The sequence below is a fragment of the Lithobates pipiens genome, unplaced genomic scaffold, assembly GCF_037356315.1.
Source record: "Lithobates pipiens isolate NorthernLeopardFrog02 unplaced genomic scaffold, aLitPip1_a1.2 Scaffold_23, whole genome shotgun sequence".
NCBI lineage: Eukaryota > Metazoa > Chordata > Amphibia > Anura > Ranidae > Lithobates > Lithobates pipiens.
In genome coordinates this window covers 267,248,553-267,270,110 of record NW_027507785.1, presented here as the reverse complement: position 1 = coordinate 267,270,110, position 21,558 = coordinate 267,248,553, and the positions used below count along the sequence as shown (strand labels likewise).

General features: G+C 45.1%; 1 protein-coding gene across 1 annotated transcript in view; it reads right to left on the bottom strand.

Moving 5' to 3' along the window:
• Positions 1-14,011, bottom strand: part of LOC143928328 (histo-blood group ABO system transferase 2-like) — a 281,371-nt gene extending 267,360 nt beyond the window's left edge. The window contains exon 1 of the mRNA XM_077453177.1: positions 13,853-14,011. The gene's annotated coding sequence lies outside the window, so the exon portion shown is untranslated. The remainder of the gene's footprint in view (positions 1-13,852) is intronic.
• Positions 14,012-21,558: the final 7,547 nt, after the last annotated feature.

Below are 21,558 nucleotides of genomic sequence, written 5' to 3'. Positions count from 1 at the left end.
TTCTCTACTATACACATATTTGCCCAGCAATGGAAAAATAGGGGTATGAGTATGTCCACAGGTAAACCTATCACACGTAGAGATCTCATTCTTACCCTTCTAGAACATGTACAAAAACCAGCACAAGTGGCTATTTGTAAATGTGCAGCACATAGAAAGGGAAAGGATCCAATTACCCTAAGGAATTCACTAATAGACAAAACAGTAAAGGAATCTTCTGAAGGACAGCAAATAACACACATGTAAAACAGATCTCCAAGTAAATGATGAGGTACGGAAAGATATTGATGAAACATGGTTATCAGAAATGCAGACAACATCAACAGTAGGTGAAAATCAAAAGTGGTTATCCACAGGGTCAAAACTGGTCAATGGTATATACACATGTACAGAAGGTAAACCCAATTTATCTACATCACTATTCTGGTATGCTGTGTTATTGAGTCATGGGCTGGCCCATACCTCAAAAGGAGGGATGGTACAGTGTGTACAGAACATATGGGTTTACAAAACTACTCTAAAGATTTTGTCTCACATATCCGATTTGTAACAGATACCATGCACAAGGTGCCCTAAGACTCTTAAGGGGTCATTTCCCACAACCCCCTTATCCCTTTCATACAATATGCATGGATTTTATTGGATTGAACAAATGTGAGAATAAGTACTGTATGGTCATTGTTGACAGATCAAAGTACTAATCAAAGAGGTGATTCCACGTCAAGGGATCCCCTCTCTGATTTACAGTAACAATGGCTCCCATTTTGTAAACTAAACAATACAACGAATGGATATTTGGTACAATATCTGACCTACTAGGGAGAATCACTATTTAGGTTATAACCCCTGGTCAGAACACCCCAGCCCCAGAGCCAAGTCCATTTCAACTAAGGTCTCATGCACACGAGGTGCTGTTAAACACGCGTTCAGAGGCAGTTGGACACTTTTTTCAACTGCCCCTGAACTCATTCAATGATATCCTATGTGTCCATGTACACAGTCTTGTTTTTTGCCGTTTTTATGCAGTTGCATTTAACCTAGTTTTTTCAGAAGCAAAAAAATGGGTTCAGACGCAAAACGTGGCAAAACACGGTTATAAGCGTTTTTAAACGTGACCTATTTTTTTTACATAAAAAAACTCAAAAATGATGGCAAATGATGAAAAACCATTCAAAAAATATTTTAAACAATTGCAATTGCAAGTGGACAATCCACAACTTGTGGCAAGTGATGTGGCAAGTGGACAATCCACAACTTGTGGCAAGTGACATGGCAGGTGGCAAGTGGACAATCCACAACTTGTGGCAGGTGAAGTGGCAAGTGACGTTGGCAAGTGGACAATCCACAACTTGTGGCAGGTGACGTGGCAGGTAACATGGCAAGTGGACAATCCACAACTTGTGGCAGGTGACGTGGCAGGTAACGTGGCAAGTGGACAATCCACAACTTGTGGCAGGTGACATGGCAAGTGATGTGGCAGGTGACGTGGCAGGTGACGTGGCAAGTCACGTGGCAATTGGCAATCCACAACTTGTGGCAAGTGACGTGGCAAGTGGAAATCCACAACTTGTGGCAAGTGATGTGGCAGGTGACATGGCAAGTGGACAATCCACAACTTGTGGCAGGTGATGTGGCAGGTGACGTGGCAAGTGGACAATCCACAACTTGTGGCAGGTGACGTGGCAAGTGATGTGGCAAGTGGACAATCCTCAACTTGTGGCAAGTGACGTGGCAGGTGACATGGCAAGTGATGTGGCAAGTGGAAAATCCACAACTTGTGGCAGGTGACGTGGCAAGTGGACAATCCACAACTTGTGGCAGGTGACATGGCAGGTGACATAGCAAGTGACGTGGCAGGTGACGTGGCAAGCGGACAATCCACAACTTGTGGCAGGTGATGTGGCAAGTGGACAATCCACAACTTGTGGCAAGTGACGTAGCAGGTGACGTGGCAAGTAATGTGGCAAATGGACACTACACAACTTATGGCAGGTGACGTGGCAGGTGACGTGGGAAGTGGACAATCCACAACTTGTGGCAAGTGACGTAGCAGGTGACGTGGCAAGTAATGTGGCAAATGGAAACTACACAACTTGTGGCAGGTGACGTGGCAGGTGACGTGGGAAGTGGACAATCCACAACTTGTGGCAAGTGACGTGGCAGGTGACGTGGCAAGCGGACTATCCACAACTTGTGGCAGGTGATGTGGCAAGTTATGTGGCAAGTGGACAATCCACAACTTGTGGCAGGTGACGTGGCAGGGGATGTGACAGGTGACGTGGCAAGTGGATAATCCACAACTTGTGGCAAGTGACGTGGCAGGTGACATGGCAAGTGACGTGGCAGGTGACGTGGCAAGTGGACAATCCACAACTAGTGGCAAGTGACGTGGCAGGTGATGTGGCAAGTGGACAATCCACAACTTGTGGCAGGTGATGTGGCAAGTAATGTGGCAGGTGGACAATCCACAATTTGTGGCAGGTGACGTGGCAAGTGACATGGCAAGTGGCGTGGCAAGTGGACAATCCACAACTTGTGGCAAGTGGCATGGCAGGTAACGTGGTAAGTGACGTGGCAGGTGACGTGGCAAGTGATGTGGCAGGTGATGTGACAAGTGACGTGGCAAGTGGACAATCCACAATTTGTGGCAGGTGATGTGGCAAGTCACGTGGCAAGTGGACAATCCACAACTTGTGGCAAGTGACGTGGCAAGTGGAAATCCACAACTTGTGGCAAGTGATGTGGCAGGTGACATGGCAAGTGGACAATCCACAACTTGTGGCAGGTGACGTGGCAGGTGACGTGGCAAGTCACGTGGCAATTGGCAATCCACAACTTGTGGCAAGTGACGTGGCAAGTGGAAATCCACAACTTGTGGCAAGTGATGTGGCAGGTGACATGGCAAGTGGACAATCCACAACTTGTGGAAGGTGATGTGGCAGGTGACGTGGCAAGTGGACAATCCACAACTTGTGGCAGGTGACGTGGCAAGTGATGTGGCAAGTGGACAATCCACAACTTGTGGCAAGTGACGTGGCAGGTGACATGGCAAGTGATGTGGCAAGTGGAAAATCCACAACTTGTGGCAGGTGACGTGGCAAGTGGACAATCCACAACTTTTGGCAGGTGACATGGCAGGTGACATAGCAGGTGACATAGCAAGTGACGTGGCAGGTGACGTGGCAAGCGGACAATCCACAACTTGTGGCAGGTGATGTGGCAAGTGGACAATCCACAACTTGTGGCAAGTGACGTAGCAGGTGACGTGGCAAGTAATGTGGCAAATGGACACTACACAACTTGTGGCAGGTGACGTGGCAGGTAACGTGGGAAGTGGACAATCTACAACTTGTGGCAAGTGACGTAGCAGGTGACGTGGCAAGTAATGTGGCAAATGGACACTACACAACTTGTGGCAGGTGACGTGGCAGGTGACGTGGGAAGTGGACAATCCACAACTTGTGGCAAGTGACGTGGCAGGTGACGTGGCAAGCGGACTATCCACAACTTGTGGCAGGTGATGTGGCAAGTGGACAATCCACAACTTGTGGCAGGTGACGTGGCAGGGGAAGTGGCAGGTGACGTGGCAAGTGGATAATCCACAACTTGTGGCAAGTGACGTGGCAGGTGACATGGCAAGTGGACAATCCACAACTAGTGGCAAGTGACGTGGCAGGTGACGTGGCAAGTGGACAATCCACAACTAGTGGCAAGTGACGTGGCAGGTGATGTGGCAAGTGGACAATCCACAACTTGTGGCAGGTGATGTGGCAAGTATTGTGGCAGGTGGACAATCCACAATTTGTGGCAGGTGACGTGGCAAGTGACATGGCAAGTGGCGTGGCAAGTGGACAATCCACAACTTGTGGCAAGTGGCATGGCAGGTAACGTGGTAAGTGACGTGGCAGGTGACGTGGCAAGTGATGTGGCAGGTGATGTGACAAGTGACGTGGCAAGTGGGCAATCCACAACTTGTGGCAGGTGATGTGGCAAGTCACGTGGCAAGTGGACAATCCACAACTTGTGGCAGGAGACGTGGCAAGTGACACGCTAAATACAAGTACACTGCTGCTCCTACTCACTCTGGTCTCACGAAATGGCTGAAATAGTTAACCACTACAATACAGGGCACTTTCGCCCCCTTCCTTCCCAGCCCAATTTTCAGCTTTCATCGCTCTCGCAATTTCAATGACAATTGCGCGGTCATGCTACACTGTACCCAAATGAAATTTTTAGCATTTTGTTTGCACAAATAGAGCTTTATTTTGGTGGTATTTATTCACGACTGTTTTTTATTTTTTGCGATATAAGCGCAAAAAAAGAGGAAATTTGGAAAAAAAATATTTAATTTTTTCTATTTTAAAAGAAATCCAATAAAATCTAATTTAATTTTGGCATAAATTTAAAGTGGGAGTCCGCCGGGACTCCGCGTTTTTTTTTTTTTAAAAGCTAGCAGCTACAAATACTGCAGCTGCTGACTTTTAAAATAGTGACACTTACCTGTCCAGCACGCCCGCGATGTCGGCACCCGAAGCCGATCTGTAGATCGTCTCTCGGGTGCTGCCGCCGCCATCTTGGGTATGGGAATCAGGAAATGGAGCCTAACGGCTTCATTTCCCGGTTCCCTACTGCGCATGCGCGAGCCGCGCTGCGCAATAAGGACGGTCCCCGCTGCCTCTGGGATCTGTGTGTTTTCCCAGCAGGCAGCGGGGCACTTGCGGAAAGGGGCGGGCACTTGCGGAAAGGGGCGTAATCTACGTCCCTTTCTGCAGAGAGCTATCCCGGAAGTGGGTGCAGATACCTGTACTGTACAGGTATCTGCACCCCCCTCCCCCCTGAAAGGTGCCAATTGTGGCGCCGGAGGGGGGGAGGGTTCGATGAGCGGAAGGTCCACTTTAGGGTGGACCTCCGCTTTAAGCCAAAATTTATTCCGCTACATGTTTTTGGTAAAAAAAATTCCGTTAAGTGTATAATAATTGGTTTGTGTGATCACGGACATATGTACGCAAATGATCATGTACAGATGTGTGCAGGTGATAGCGTACATATGTGTGCAGATAATCATTGGGACATGTGTTTTTTTTATTTGGGGACATGTCTTTTTATTATTTGGGGACATGTGTGGTGACATGTGTATTTTGGAGACATGTGTGTGCACACTGTAGGTTTACACTAGACTAGTGATCAGTGAGTAAAAAGCTGTAAAAACAGCTCATACTCACTAATCACCAGCCGGCTCCAGCGATCCGCTGTGACTTTTGTGTGAGGAGAGGAGGAGCCGATTGCCTAGCAACCGTCTGTTTGTTTTGATCACATGACGGCTGTGATTGGACATGGCCATCATGTGATCAGGAGGGCCAATCACAGAGCCCTCCTGTCGATCCGAGATGCTCCGTGTCCGGGTGACACACACACGATCAGACTTTTTGACAACAAACATGCAAATTAGCTGTTTTGGAGCAACATCCAACCGTGTGTACGGTCCATCGGACAAACTTTTTTGGTTTTCATCTGACTTTTGTTGGCTGTGCGAACGGACAAACTTTCTGGCAACAAAAGTCAGATGGAGCAAAGTCTGATCGTATGTACAGAAAACCATAGGACTTTTGTACAAATTGCAAACAGCATGCCTCAGAACCAATGCAAAAGATCAGACAATAATACAGAAGTTGACCAAAGGTGGCGGTAAAGAGCGGAAAAAACACATGATTTGGTGAAAGTTGGCTGAAAAAGTCCTGCTGTGTGTATGCAATACAAGTTCAGGGCCGACGCCCTTTGTACAAAAATCCAAGGGAAAGTTTTTACAAAGTCCTATCGTGTGTATGAGGCTTTAGGCTTACCTGTAGGTAAAAAAAAATTCCCCTCGGTATGCGCCGCTGACTGCAGCGGAGCATGCGCACAAGGGGATTCTCGGCTGAAAGTCCGGCAGTGGCTGACCGGCCGGGATGAAATCTCCTGCGTGCATGCGCGGGAGTGACAATATCGCGGCTCCAGCCACTCACAGCGCCGGAGCCGTGATACCCGGAAGAAACGCCTTTTAGCTCCCTCGGCGTGGATCGGGCCAGATGTCGGGGCATCTTTCTAAGGTAAGTATTTCATAATGAGCTAGTATGCGGTGCATACTAGCTCATTATGCCTTTTGCTTTGCAGGTCGTAAAACAAAAAAAAAAACATTAGCGGGTTTACTACCGCTTTAAGACTGTTTTCAAAAAATATTACTGGGTCAGAATATGTAAATGAGAAAAAGAGCTACCCTAAGACTAAAATGAAAAGTGTACCCCCTCCAGTACAAGCACTACCAGAAAATGTTACTTGTTTCTCTAACAAAGATAAGGATGGTACAAAGGTTGGTACTCTATCTCCTGAATACTGTGTAACTACAACATCAACTAAAGACATTAAGTACCAACTAAAATGGTTTCAGGAACAGAAACAGTAACTGGCTGATGGTGGCTGTGTGGGGACAAGCAACTAAGGCCCAGAATGCCACCTAGATGGGACGGCAGTTGTACACTTACCCGCTTGTTGCTTCCCTTTTATATTGTTCCTATGACTAACAAATTGATGAGACTACCAGGTAAACACTATTTTAAGTGACTTAAGTGTCCAGGATCATTTGACAACTGTGTTTCACGAGGAGTTCCGGATGAATTTAAAGCGCAGAATCAAGTAACAGCAGAATTCACCTCACTCTTCCTATGGGTACAGCCCAATAAGAATGTTTACTGGATAAACTACATCTACTACAACCAGCAGAGGTTTGTGAATTACACCAGAGATGCTATCAAAGGTATAGCAGCATAATTGGACGCCACCTCTTTGACAGCGTGGCAGAACCATATAGCATTGGATATGTTGCTGGCAGAAAGGGGCGGCAAAATGTTCTGCACCTTCTGCTGCACTTTTATTCCAAACAATACGGCACCTGATGGAAGTATCACTAAGGCCTTACAAGGCCTACAAATGCTATCCGAAGAATTAGCTGAGAACTCTGGTGTAGAGAACTCCTAACAGTACTTTTCAAAAAAAGGTTTGGTAAGTGGGGTGATCTCGCAAAAAGTTTGCTCATCTCTATTGTCATGGCAGCCGCAGTTCTTATGCTGTGTGGATGTTGCTGTATTCTCTGTATTAGAGGAATTCTTCAAAGACTGATTGACACATCTTTAACTAAGACTATGCTTTTTCAGAACAACACCGAGCCATACCCGGAACCTGATGAAGTTGAATTTAAAGTCCTTTCAAAAGACTCATCTGTCTAAATGATAATACCTGGTACACCAAAGAACCTGGATATTTGAATTATTGACATATAAGTATAAAAGAGGGAGATGTCAGAGAAATTATACTTTTTATGTCATCTATGAACACGGTTATTTGATATTAGTATAGTTATATTTGATATAAGCTTAGTTATAACAAAATGCTTAGACTTGCATAATTTGGAAACTCATGATGTGAGTCAAAAGGCTTAGGGAGTTTCTAGTCAGTATCCTGTATAACAATTGTGAATGTGAAAGACTGTAACGGATTTTTCCACCTTTCTTGCCATTGTTCAGAATAAAGTTGAAAATACATATGACTGGATACTTCTGTAAACAGGAAAGGGGGTGTCCGAGGCATATAAAAGAAGAATACACTGTAATGTTAAACCAGAAATGACGAATGCCTATTTGAACATGTAATGCAACTAATATCTCTTGCATATGCAAATAAAATGTTATCTTGCCTCGAGGATGGTCTTAGACGGTAATTTATTTCCGTAACATTAGCACATCGTTCCGTAACATTAGCACTTCCTGGAGGGCTCAGCACGTGGACCAAGCAAACATGCCTGAGTTCATCCCTACTGACCATCATGAAGGTATGGGGGTGGGGGAGAATTGTTTGTACCTATAGGTAAGCCTATAATAAGGCTTACCTAGAGGTACTGTAAAAATCTCCTAAACTTGCACTGTTTAGGAGATAGGTGCCATTTCTTCAGAGCCCTGTGCCATGAACGGCAGCTCCCACACGCGGAGCCCTGTGCCGTGACATTGTGCGGGTCCGGCCAGTCACACAGCCGGAGTCTGTGGACCCAGAAGGAAGACGGGCGAAGATGGATGCGGCCTGCAGCGTAGAGTTGCCACCTCATGCCTTTAAACCCAAACACCTTTGAATTCCACAGGTTCTGAGGCTAATTAAATGCAGATAAGGCACCAAGTGAGTTTAATTACCACCTGAATAAGCCACAGAACCTGTGTAATTAATATGTGTTTGGGTTTAAAGAGATGAGGTGGCAACCCTACTGCAGCGGTAACAGCAATGTTTTTCTTTGCAGGTATGTTTTCACATAATGTGCTAGTACGCGATTCATACCAGCAAATTATGCCTTTATTTGCAGGTCAGCAAAAAGTAACAAAAAAATAAAAAGTCAATGTTTGCTTCCTCTTTAATCACTTGCCCCCCCCCCCCCATATAGCATTATGACATCTGCAAAGTGGTTGCGATATCCTGATATATGATGTCGCCAGGATATCAAGCCGCTGCATGCCCCCGGGGGCACACACCACAGCGATCATTGTTGTGGTTTGTCACTCTGACACCTGACACACCGCAACTCCGATCTAGGTAAAGAGTCTCTGACAGAGACGCTTTACCACGTGATCAGCCGTGTCCAATCACGGCTGATCACAATGTGAACAGGAAGAGCCGTTAATCGTTTTTTCTTCACTCAAGTCTGACAGACACGAGTAGAGTTGATCGGCTGCTCTCCTGAAAGGGGGGTCTGTGCAGATTGTTTATTAGCACAGTTCCCCTCAGATGCCCACACAGAACCTCCAGGGATGGCCATCACACTGGACCACTAGGTATGCCACCCTAGACCACCAGGGAAATGCCAATCAGTGCCCAGGCAGCTGCCAATCAGTGCCATTGAAAAATGCCTGCCAGTGATGCCTATCAGTGAAAGCCAGTGCCAGCCATCAGTGCCCATCAATGCCCAGTGCCACCCATAAGTACCCATCAGTGCTGCCTTTCAGTGCCCAGTGTCGCCTATCAGTGCCCATCAGCACCCACCAGTGCCGTCTATCAATGACCATCAGTGCCAACATCAGTGCTGCCTATCAATAGTGCCCATCGTCAGTGCCATCTCATTGGTGCCACCTTATCAGTGCAGCTTATCAGTGAAGGAGAAAATTTACTTATTTACAAAATTTTATAACAAAAACAAAGAAAAACTTTTTTTTCAACATTTTTTATTAGTTTTTTTTTTTTATTCTTTTAGCAAAAAAATGAACGCAGAGGTGATCAAATACAACAAAAGAAATCTATTTGTGGGAACAAAATGATAAAAATTTACTTTGGGTACAGTGTAGCATGACCGCGCAATTGTCATTTAAAAAGGGACAGCACTAAAAGCTGAAAATTGGCCTGGGAAGGAAGGTGCAAAAGTGTCCTGTATTGATAAGGTTAAGGACACTGGCAGGTGCCGGCTACTTAACAACCAGTGGATACCAGAACCTGCACCCACCAGCATTTTTAAGCAACCTGAAGAAGTATAGCCAAGACACGTTTGGCTGTATTTCTATGGATCACAGGAGTGCAATTCGTTTTGCACTCCTGTGACCTGTTTTCAGCAGAGAGCGGGCTGAATTCCACGCTCTACTGACGTCACCAATGTCAGTCCAGGCACCACGTCATCGTGACCACGGTGCCTGGACTGACTCCCGGCTCAGCCTCTCAGCGAGTCCCTCCACAGCCCAGCACTCCAGTGAGCGAGGAGGGAGATGAGCAGAGAGCCGTGACTGACAGTCTGCAGCTCTCTGCTCACGAAGCTCTGAAAACTGAGCGATCGCCGATGTTCAATGTTCTGTGTAGAGGCGCCGGGGGACTGATGCAGAATCGGACCAATGTTGCATCCCCCTAGGTTAGTATGATTATGGAAAAGAAAATTCCTTTACTTCTCTTTTATGGAGCTGGCACCTGATGTCATCCTTAACCAGCTATTCACCTCAGATGCATTGCTCTTAATTAGGGATGGGCTCCGGCGTGTTCACACAGCCCACGTGCAGAGCCCACCAGGAATTCGGCACTGCACTGCACTAATCACAGGCAGTGAGACATTGTTCCGATCACAGCGCAGACTTCCTGGCGGGCTCTGCACTTGGGCTGTGCGAACACGCCGGAGTCCATCCCTACTCTTAATTTTAACGCAACACATTTAAAGCATGTTATAGATTCTTTTAAAATGCATAACTTGTTTTAGTAGCTCTGCAGTGTGAAAGCATCCTTATTCAGCGATCACATCATAACTACAAAAGCGACATTTTGGAGCCTCAAAGGACCCCTCAGACATGTTTCACATGCATCTTTGGCTTCCAGCCGGTGGTCACTGTAGCACACATTTGCATTCACCTTCAGAAATGTGTGCATTGGGAATATTTTGCTTGGGCATGTGTGTTAAATTGCTATGGGTCTTTGTAAAGGGCAAAATAAAAAGCTTTTTATGCTCAATAGGTCTATACTGCTTGGTTGTGCATTTACATGCATTACATTGCATTAAAATGCATACATGTAGCATATTGCACAATGCCTCACACTTTACATGACACCAGCGTTATGGTGTGAACAGGTCACAAAAAAAAAAACAACATAATTTTCTATGTGTCCTTGCAGTGTTCTGCCAGTAAAATGGGTTACCTCAGGACACCTGGAATATATATGTTTGGGTAGGGTTGCCAATTTTTCTTCAGCACACAGCAAAAATATATATATATTTTTTTTAGCATACACTGTAGGATTGTAACAGACCCCGGAACACCTTTGGGCACTCCCAAGAGAATAGTAATGTGGCATGGGGCCCTGTTTTGAGCCACATTCCTGTCTGAATATTGTGTCCGGGTTTCAGGTGGACTGAAACCCAAACGCATGATTCAAAACCCGAACTGTCCAGGTGAATCCCGGACAGGTGGCAACTCTAGGTTTGGGCCATGATTCTTAGGGTCTGGCGTGATATTCCAGTGTGCTTACTGGCTCTTTCATCCTGTGGTCTAACGCCGCTAGTGTTTGCCGATTGACCACTGGGGTCTATGGCGCTGCTGATGGTTGCCTGGTCTTCAGAGCCTCTTAAGCCCCGTACACACGAGTGGACTTTTCAACATCCAAAGTCTGACGGAATGATTCCGTCAGACTTTTCGATCGTGTGTGGGCTGCAACTGACTTTTGATTCGCAAAAGTCTGACAGACTTTAGAAAATGGAACATGCTTCAAATTTTTCCGACGGAACTCCGCCGGACCCAGTTCCTACCGAAAAATTTGCTCGTGTGTATGCTATTCCGACGGACTAAAACCGACGCTAGGGCAGCTATTGGCTACTGGCTATGAACTTCCTTATTCGAGTCCAGTCGTACGTCATCACGATCGAATCCGTCGGAGTTTAGTGTGATTGTGTGTGGCCAAGTCCGCTCATTCGAAAAGTCCGTCAGAACTCTGTCGGAACTCCGGCAGAACTCCTTCGGAAGTCTGTCGGACATAAGTCTGGTCGTGTGTACGCGGCATTATTCTTTTAGGTGGGACTGTGTTTCCTCCCCCGATTAGGCTGCACTGAAGACAGGTGCATTGATGGCTGTGGTGACAAATACACTGTTGGGCTGCACTGATGGATGCGCTGACAGGTACACTGATGAGTTGCACTGATGGATGCGCTGACAGGTACACTGATGAGCTGCACTGATGGAGATGCTGACAGGTACACTGCGAGGCTGCACTGATGGATGAGCTGACAGGTCCACTGATAGGCTGCACTCACAGCTACACTGATGGATACGCTGACACGTACACCAATGGGCTGTACTGATGGATGCGCTGACAGATACATTAATAGACTTCACTGATGTATGCGATGACAGGTACACTAATGGCTGCACCAGTGGCGCTGGTGCTCAAATTCTTGGGGGGGCGGAAGCAAACTTAAAAATTCTGAAAAAAAACCCATCAAATGCAGCCACTGTGCCCATCAAATGCAGCCACTGTGCCCATCAAATGCAGCCACTGTGCCATCAATTGCAGCCACTGTGCCCATCAAACGCAGCCACTGTGCCCATCAATAGCAGCTACCCTCCCGCTTTCTGTCTGCCCAACATTTAGCCCTGACTCGTGGGTTAGCAGGCGACAGCGCCGAGCGGTGTCCTCCATGCATCCCCTCCTGTCCTCTCCTCCTGATTGGCGTTCAATCACAGCACCTGTCATTTCAGCCAATCAGGTGACGGATGACCCGAGCACCTGAGTGGCAGACAGGCAGTTCAGTGTTAGGAAAGCGAATATTCATTTGCTGTTCTAACAGACCTGTGTGAACTGCGAGCGCCTAGACAATCAGGTGCTTCAAAAACTCACCCACCGCTGTAATTCAGGCTCCCAGTGCCCAAAAAGGGGCCGGGCACCTGAATAGGGGGTGGCAGCGGCAGCCGTTGATAGATTCAAGCTATGCATGAATCTATCCATTGGTCATAGAGGGGGTGGCAGGAGAGAGTGGGCGGCGCCCATGCGCCCTTATAGACACACTGTCACTCTCTGTATATTACACAGCACATTGTCACCCTACTCACAGCCGGTACTACCTATAAATAACACAGCACACTGTCACCCTACACACAGACGGTACTACCTGTACATTATACAGCACACTGTCATGCTAGAGGCATGCAGTACTACATTTACATTATACAGCACATTATAAAGTCACCCTACAGAAAGACAGTACTACCTGTACATTATACAGCACAGTATCACCCTACGGACAGCTGGTGCTACCTGTACATTACACAGCACAGTGTTATGCCCTGTACACACAGTCGGAATGTCCGACGGGAAATGTGTGATCGGATCGGTTTGTCGGAAAATCTGATCGTATGTGGGCTCCATCTGACTTTTTCCGTCTGAATTTCCGACACACAAAGTTTGAGAGCTGTATCTAAAATCTAAAACAAAATCTGATCGTGTGTAGACAATTTGGACGGAAAAAGTGCCATGCATGCTCAGAATAAACTAAGAGATGAAAGTTATTGGCTACTGGCCCGTTTATAGTTATAACCTCGTTCAGAACGATCAGATTTTCCAACCAACTTTGTCCGACCGTGTGTATGTAAGACAAGTTTGACACAAAATCCGTCTGAAAAAATCCGATGGATTTTGTTGTCGGAATGTCCGACCGTGTGTACAGGGCATAACCCTAAAGATAGCAGGTACTACATTACATAGCACATTTCATAGAATAGCGTCACCCAATGGACAGCCAGTACTACCTGCACATTACACACCAGTTTCACTCTATAAACAGCCCTGTACACTACACAGTGTTACCCTACAGCTAGCTAGTACAACTTGTACGTTACAAAGTACAGTGTCACCCTACAGACAGTAAAACCTGTACATTACACAGCACAGTGTCCTCCTATTAAAAACAGATGGTAGTACTTGTACATTGCACACATACATTACACAGCACAGTGTTACCTTACAGACAGCTGGTATAAACAGTGGCAGACACTCTTTAGGGTACAGCAGGCACCCTCTGCATACAGTATAAAGGCTTCTTCTCTCTTATAGAGGAAGTAGCTCCTTTCAGAAAAACACTGTTGGCTCTCATGCTTCCAAAGAAAACACTCTGATGCCCTAATAACTGACCCATGTAAATCCATATACATATCCATGTAAATCCATATATACCCATTTATAACAGATTCTGCCACCTTTTATTATTTGTGATTTCTGTTTCATGCTTTTCCCCTGATCTCCTGCCCTGCCATGAACCCAAAACAAAATTCACTCTGCACCCAGGACTATGTATTGTCCACATGTGACAGTGTGAGCCTCTTACCTTGTGCAGTGAGCAGCTCCCAACTTTCAGATTATAGCTGTCATTATACTCAGTTTTCTGTTGTGCCTACATAAATGGAACAGTAAAGTCCCTTCATGGAGTCTGCAAAGTGTTCTGTGTTGCAAAGTGAATGTACTGCAGGCTCTGCTGCCCACAGTTCACAGGAAAGCTGAACTGTTCTCACTTCCACCAGGCTGCTCAGTTCTACTTATATTTTTAGAAAGTGAAAAACAGAACAGCCCTGGCTCTGATGACAGCACCCCTCTCACCAACCCCCCCCCCCCGGCTTGGGCTCTGACGACAGCACCATTCCCTCCGTGGCTTGTGTCTCTGACCAACCGACAGACAGACAATGCCCCCCCCCCCCCGGCTCTAATCAGGTGCTTCAAAAAAAATGCCCCCTCCCACCCCCGCCATAGGAATCCATGTGTCCACCGTCCTGAAAGGGGCTCGGGCGACCACGGTGCACGGGCCGCCACTGGACTGCACTGATACATATACTGATGGGCTGCACTGATGGATATGCTGATGGGCTGAACTGATGGATGCGCTGACAGGTACACTAATGGATGCGCTGACAGGAACACTGTTGGCTGCACTGATAGGTACACTCATGGGCTGCACTCACAGGTACACTCATGGGCTGCACTGACAGTAAAGCCTCATACACATGATCGGATTGTTCACCAAAAAAACTGGAATTTTTTGCCCAAACTTGTCTTGCTTACACAAGGCCACACAAATGTTGGCCAACAATTACAAATGTAGTGACGTACTAGATGTACTAAGAGCCGATAAAAAGGAAGTTCACTAGTCATGCGCCACCCTTTGGGCTCCTTCTGCTAATCTCGTGTTATTAGAAGTTTGGTGAGTGTCGATTTGCGCTTTTCAGCCTCGTGCTCAGTTCTTTTCTGTTTTTCAGGTCATGCTTGTTGATTAGTTTCAGTTTTTCAGAGTGTTCTTTTTAGTTCACTTCTGATTTTCAGTGCGTGCTTGTCAGGTCGTTTCTGATTTTTAGTTCCTGCTTGTCAGGTCCTTTCTCATTTTCAGTGCGTTCTTGTCAGTTAGTTTCTGAGCAGCCCTTCCTCTACTAGCCATGTGGCGTTCTCGTCAGAGAGATTGGGCTATTATTGGGCTTGGAGTTATTGCTTTGACCCAAGTCCAGTCCAGTAACAGGGGGAAGAGGAGTTCTTGGACCAAGAATTGGTTGCTTAATCGTGACCAATTCTGTCATATGCTTTTGTTGCGGGAGCTCCAGGAGAATAATCCTGATGATTTCAGGAATTATCTCTGGATGACGGACCCCTGCTTTGACCCTCTATTGGCTTTGCTTACCCCCTATATTAGGGGATACATGCATGAGGCAAGCCATTAGTCCCGAGTAGGGATGAGCTTCGTGTTCGCGTCGACCATACGTTCGACTCGAACATCGGCTGTTCGCCCGTTCGGCGAATTCCGAACGTTATGGGCCGTTCGCGCCAAATTCGTGTGGTGCTCACGGCCCACAATGCACTGCGATGGCGCAGTGCATTGCTGGCTCATGATTGGCCAAGCATGCACTGTGACCCCACATGCTTGGCCAATCACAGCGCCGGCAGCGAGGATAGCCATGATTGGCCACAGGCAGGATTCCTGTGGCCAATCATAGCTCAGGCTGTGTAGTACACGCCCCACACTATATAAGGCCCCCAGCGCGGTGGCCTTGTGTAGTGTGTTGGCGTCTGTAGCAGTTAGGGGGGGGCTGTGTACCTTCAACACAGTATACACCAATCGCTATCGGCCAATTTTTCGTTCTTGCTCTTCTGTAGTGGTTGTTGTCTGCGTGCCCTGACCGCAGTATACACCGCTATATTCACCTATATAGCTAGCGATATATCTATCATTTATAATAGAGCTTTCAGTCAGTGTTAGGAGATTGTGCGTGCTGTCTGCGTGCTCTGAACACAGTATACACTGCTATATCCACCTATATAGCTAACTATCTTGCTCGTTTTAAATAGAGCTTTCAGTCAGTGTTAAGAGATTATGCGTGCTGTCTGCGTGCTCTGAACGCAGTATACACCGCTATATCCACCTATATAGCTAACTATCTTGCTTGTTTTAAATAGAGCTTTCAGTCAGTGTTAGGAGATTATGCCTGCATGCTCTGAACGCAGTATACACTGCTATATCCACCTATATAGCTAACTATCTTGCTCGTTTTAAATAGAGCTTTCAGTCAGCGTTAGGAGATTATGCGTGCTGTCTGCGTGCTCTGAACGCAGTATACACTGCTATATCCACCTATATAGCTAACTATCTTGCTCGTTTTAAATAGAGCTTTCAGTCAGTGTTAGGAGATTATGCGTGCTGTCTGCATGCTCTGAACGCAGTATACACCGCTATATCCACCTATATAGCTAACTATGTTGCTTGTTTTAAATAGAGCTTTCAGTCAGTGTTAGGAGATTATGCGTGCTGTCTGCGTGCTCTGAACGCAGTATACAACGCTATATCCACATATATAGCTAACTATCTTGCTCGTTTTAAATAGAGCTTTCAGTCAGTGTTAGGAGATTATGCGTGCTGTCTGCATGCTCTGAACGCAGTATACACTGCTATATCCACCTATATAGCTAACTATCTTGCTCATTTTAAATAGAGCTTTCAGTCAGTGTTAGGAGATAATGCGTGCTGTCTGCATGCTCTGAACGCAGTATACAACGCTATATCCACCTATATAGCTAACTATCTTGCTCGTTTTAAATAGAGCTTGCAGTCAGTTGTAGGAGATTGAGCTACACTTTAAAAATGTACCAGTTGAAAATTACAAACAGATTCAACTTAACACAACAAATCTACACAGTCCCTGTCTTGTTTGCACCGCCTGTATACTGCTGTTCTGAGTATATAGGGCCTGGGGGCCACACGCATTTCCTTTTTTTAATATGGATACGGGGTTCCCCTTAATATGCGTACAAGACCCAAAGGGGCTGGTAATGGGCAGGGAGGGCTACCCATGCCATTTTTCTCAATGATTTTCAACCATATTGCAGGAACCAGATATAACATTAAAACCGCAAGCAGTTTTAAATGACGTTATTCCCGTTAAATGTCATTTTGTGTAGGGACTGTTCTAAACACGGGAAACACGTGGCACTTCACAGGCATACTACAGACACCCCCCAGGCACGATATTTAAAGGAATATTTCACTTTTTTTTCACTTTATTCGTCATTAAAATCAGTGCTCCTGCCAAAACGGCCATTTTTTTAACTTTTTTTTGCATTGACCCATGTCCCCTGGGGCAGGAGCCAGGTCCCCAAACCCTTTTTAGGACAGTATCTTGCATATTAGCCGTTAAAATTAGCACTTTTAATTTCGAACGTTCGAGTCCCATAGACTTCAATGGGGTTCTAACATTCGTACGAATTTGGGGTCCGTTCGAAGGTTCTGGTGCAAACCGAACCGGGGGGATGTTCGGCTCATCCCCAGTCCCGAGCAAAGGCTCGTCGCCACCTTGCGGTACTTGGCGACGGGGAGAAGTCTTTAGGACCTCAAGTTTACAACTGGGATCTCCTCCCAGGCTCTGGGAATCATTATTCCAGAGACCGGTTCTGCCATCATCCAAGTCCAACTGAAGGACTATATTAGGGTAGGTTTTAGCGTTTAACATTACATTCTATGTTTTTAATGTTTGCTAATGTATTGTATTAATTTCTTCATTCCATAATTACCATTATTGTATTATGCTGTGCTCATGCATGCTGTAAACTTTTAAAGCTCCTTTTTTCTCCTTCATGCATATTTGCCTTAACTAACCTCCCCAGCATGCTATCTTGGGCCCATACACACCTAGCCTAGTAACTTAACAATGTATTTAGTCATCTTCATTTTTGTGTTTACCCTAAACACCCCTAAAAATGTGTACACATGTTATTGTTGTCCTCAAATTCAAGCAGAATGCAAAAGGCTACTTTTTTGGGGCCTAAGCTCATTTTGAACCCCCCCCCCCATTGCTAAGCCAACTGACACCAATACTCTATCTGCTGACTTTGCCAAACCCATACACACTATACCTCTTTTGTGGTCATTCTGAATAAATTCAACAAAGCATGTAGTGCAAGGGCCTTCCTGAATACCTTCAAATGGTACTGTTGAAAGTTTTTGTCTCCTATTATCTTGATAGGTAATTTATGAATGTAAAAATGTGCTTCAGTTTGGACAGTGTTTATACATATTTTTGGATTATGGACACTTCTTACCTGTCCAGTGGGTTGCCAATAGTGTAAGTAAGGAGGGGCTGGCCAAAGTATCACACATTATTTATGCATTCAGCTCTCATGGAAGTGGAGAGGATTACCTGTCCAAAACATCTAAACATCCCCCCCACCATAACATTTTTGGAATGGGTCACCAGAGGGGGTGAGGAATCTGATAAATTGACCTTATACTTTTGTCTTTAAATACTAATTTCAATAAATGTTATACTTATGATGGCCAAGAATGTTTGTGTCTAATCTGCATGCAATGTTATGTGCAAAAGTAATCTTTTTTTTTTTATTATTGTTTGACTCCACAGTTTCTTTCAAACCACAGGAATGGCAGACTGTGGCTTCCCAATTCCACCATCAGTGGGATTTTCACAACTGTGGTGGGGCTATTGATGGAAAGCATGTGCGTATTGTCCCACCACCCAACTTGGTCTCTTATTATTTTAATTATAAGGGCTTTTGCAGTATAGTGATTCTAGTGGTGATGTCTGCAAATTAGGAATTCCTGTATTTTGATGTTGGGAGGAATGGCCACAACTCAGACGAAGGAGTGATTGCCCAGAGAGAATTCTACCATCGGCTCCAGAATGGCACTTTACGTTTTCCACCTCCTGAAGAGAATGTGGAGGGCCTCAATTTTGTCTTTGTTGCAAATGCCTTTGCTCCGGAGGAACATCTGATGAGGTCCTTTCCCATGAGGAACCTGACCCCAGAGCAGAGGATATTCAACTATACAAACGTAACTTGTTTGCTCCATGAGGTGACCATCTCTTCTTCAGCTAACTATTATGTTGTGCTGTGGGTCTGCTACACACACACACAATGTTATTGTTGTTAATGCATGTAATGCATTAATGATAAAAATATTCAGCCTTTTCAACTCCTTTAATTAATTGCTTTGAGTCCCTAAAATTGCCTGAGTTTGCCACATTTTAAAGCACAGGGCTTATTTCTAAAAGGCCAATCCACTCTGCACTACAAATGCACTTTGAAGTGCACTTGCATTGCACTTGTAGTGCAAAGTGGATTTGCCTTTTGGAAATAACCCCCAGTGTGTCAACGTTTGCTAGCTCACATCATGGGGGATCAATGGACGTGTTTTGGGGGTGCAACCTCTTCCTCTCACCTACTTTCGTTTGGAGGAAGTGGTTGCACCGCCAAAATGCATACATTGATATCCCATAATGGGAGATAGCACATGTTGATACACTGTGTGTTTTGGGGCTTTAGCAAAATAGATGTAGGGAAAGACACACATTTTAGGCATATGGAAACACATAAAGATTACAATTACAGTGTTTCACAAATCTCCTTCTCCAGATGCATTTCTAGGTCATGTTTTCTCTTTTTTTTTTTTTCTTTGGTACAGGTGATGATGTCATTTTGGAGGTTAGTAATTCACACAGTCATTTTTAGCCTGCGGAAAATAAAGAAAACAGGACCTGGTGGTGCACTTAGAGAAGTGGAGTGGCTAAACACTGACCTCAGACACTATAAAGCCTAGGTTCACAGTGGAGCGATTTTTAATGCAATTTGATAGCTAAAATCGTTTTTCCAATTTCAGGCGAGAATTCAATAGACATCCGGGCATGAATCCACACAAATGCAATCAATTTAAAACTGGACAAACACATGTACAACATAACAACAAAAATAAAACATGTTTGTTTTTTATATTTTTACTAAAATATCGATGATGCTGATAACTCTCATGGATTGTTCTTTCATTTTCTCCAATTCCCTATTGCAAACCAATGCAAACCAATAGCTCACTGATAAGGATTTTTGCACCTGCACTGCTGAAGTGATTTTGGTCTTCCACAACATCCACATTACCTAAAAAAAAAAAACACCATGTATTAGAAATATGCAGGCATCCAAGCTGTGTTAACCACTTACAGACCGGACCATTTTGCTGGTCAAAGACCAGACCACTTTTTGTGATTCGGCACTGCGTTGCTTTAACTGACAATTGTGCGGTCGTGCGACGTGGCTCCCAAACAAAATTGACGTCCTTTTTTTCCCACAAATAGAGCTTTCTTTTGGTGGTATTTGATCACGCCTGCAGTTTTTATTTTTTGCGCTATAAACAATAATAGAGCGATAATTTTGAAAAAAACGCATTATTTTTTACTTTTTGTTATAATAAATATCCCCCAAAAATATATAAAAAAAAATGTTTCCCTCAGTTTAGGCCGATACGTATTATTCTACATATTTTTGGTAAAAAAAATTGCAATAAGCGATTATTGATTGGTTTGCGCAAAAGTTATAGCGTTTACAAAATAGGGATAGTGGAATAGGGATAGTTTTATGGCATTTTTATTAATAATTTTTTATTATTTTTTTTTTTTACTAGTAATGGCGGCGATCAGCGATTTGTATTGTGACTGCGACATTGTGGTGGACACATCGGACATTTTTGACACATTTTTGGGACCATTGTCATTTATACTGTAATCACTGCTATATAAATGCAGTGATTCCTGTGTAAATGACACTGGCAGTGAAGGGGTTAAGTGTTCCTAGGGGTGTGTTACTAACTGTGGGGGGGCTGGGCTTTCATTTAGTGAACACTGATCTCTACTCCAATCACATGGAGCAGAGATCAGCGTCACTAGTTGCTAGGTAGATTGGAGAAATGCTGTTTACACGGCATTTCCTCCATTCAGCCGTCCCGTGAGAAGATCGCGGGTATGCGTGCGGCGATCGAGTCCGCGGGACCTGCGACCGGACTCGCGATAGCAGGGCGGCATTGAAGATTGGATGTACCTGTACGCCAATATGCCTGCCCGTGCCATTCTGCCGACGTACATCGGCGTGCGCTGGTCGGGAACCGGTTAAGTTGGCACCCCATGTTTATAAAACCTGAATAAAAATCTACCATTCGTTTGTGCTGATTTGTGCCGCAAAAATGAGTGTTTGTGCCTGTTCAGTTTCTGAGATATTAAACATCCAATTTAATGCAAGCTCCGCCCACTTTGCACCCCATGTTGCTGAATTTTAAATACAAATGCGCCATTCTTTGTGCCGTGTTTGTGCTGGTTTGTACTGCAAAAATAAATGTTTGTGCCACTTTGGTTTTGGAGATATTGTGTGTTTTATTTGCTGCAACCCGCCCACTTTGCACCCCATGTTGCTGAATTTTAAAAACAAACACGTCATTTGTTTGTGCCGTGTTTGTGCTGGTTTATGCCAGAAAAATAAACGTTTGTGCCACTTTGGTTTTGGAGATATTGTGCGTTTTATTTGGTGAAACCCCACCCACTTTGCACCCCATATTGCTGAATTTTAAAAACAAAAGTGCCATTTGTTTATGCCACAAAAATAAACGTTTGTACCACTTTGGTTTTGGAGATATTGTGCGTTTTATTTGCCGAAACCCCATCCACTTTGCACCCTTATATTGCTGAATTTTAAAAACAAACGTGCCATTCGTTTGTGTCACAAAAA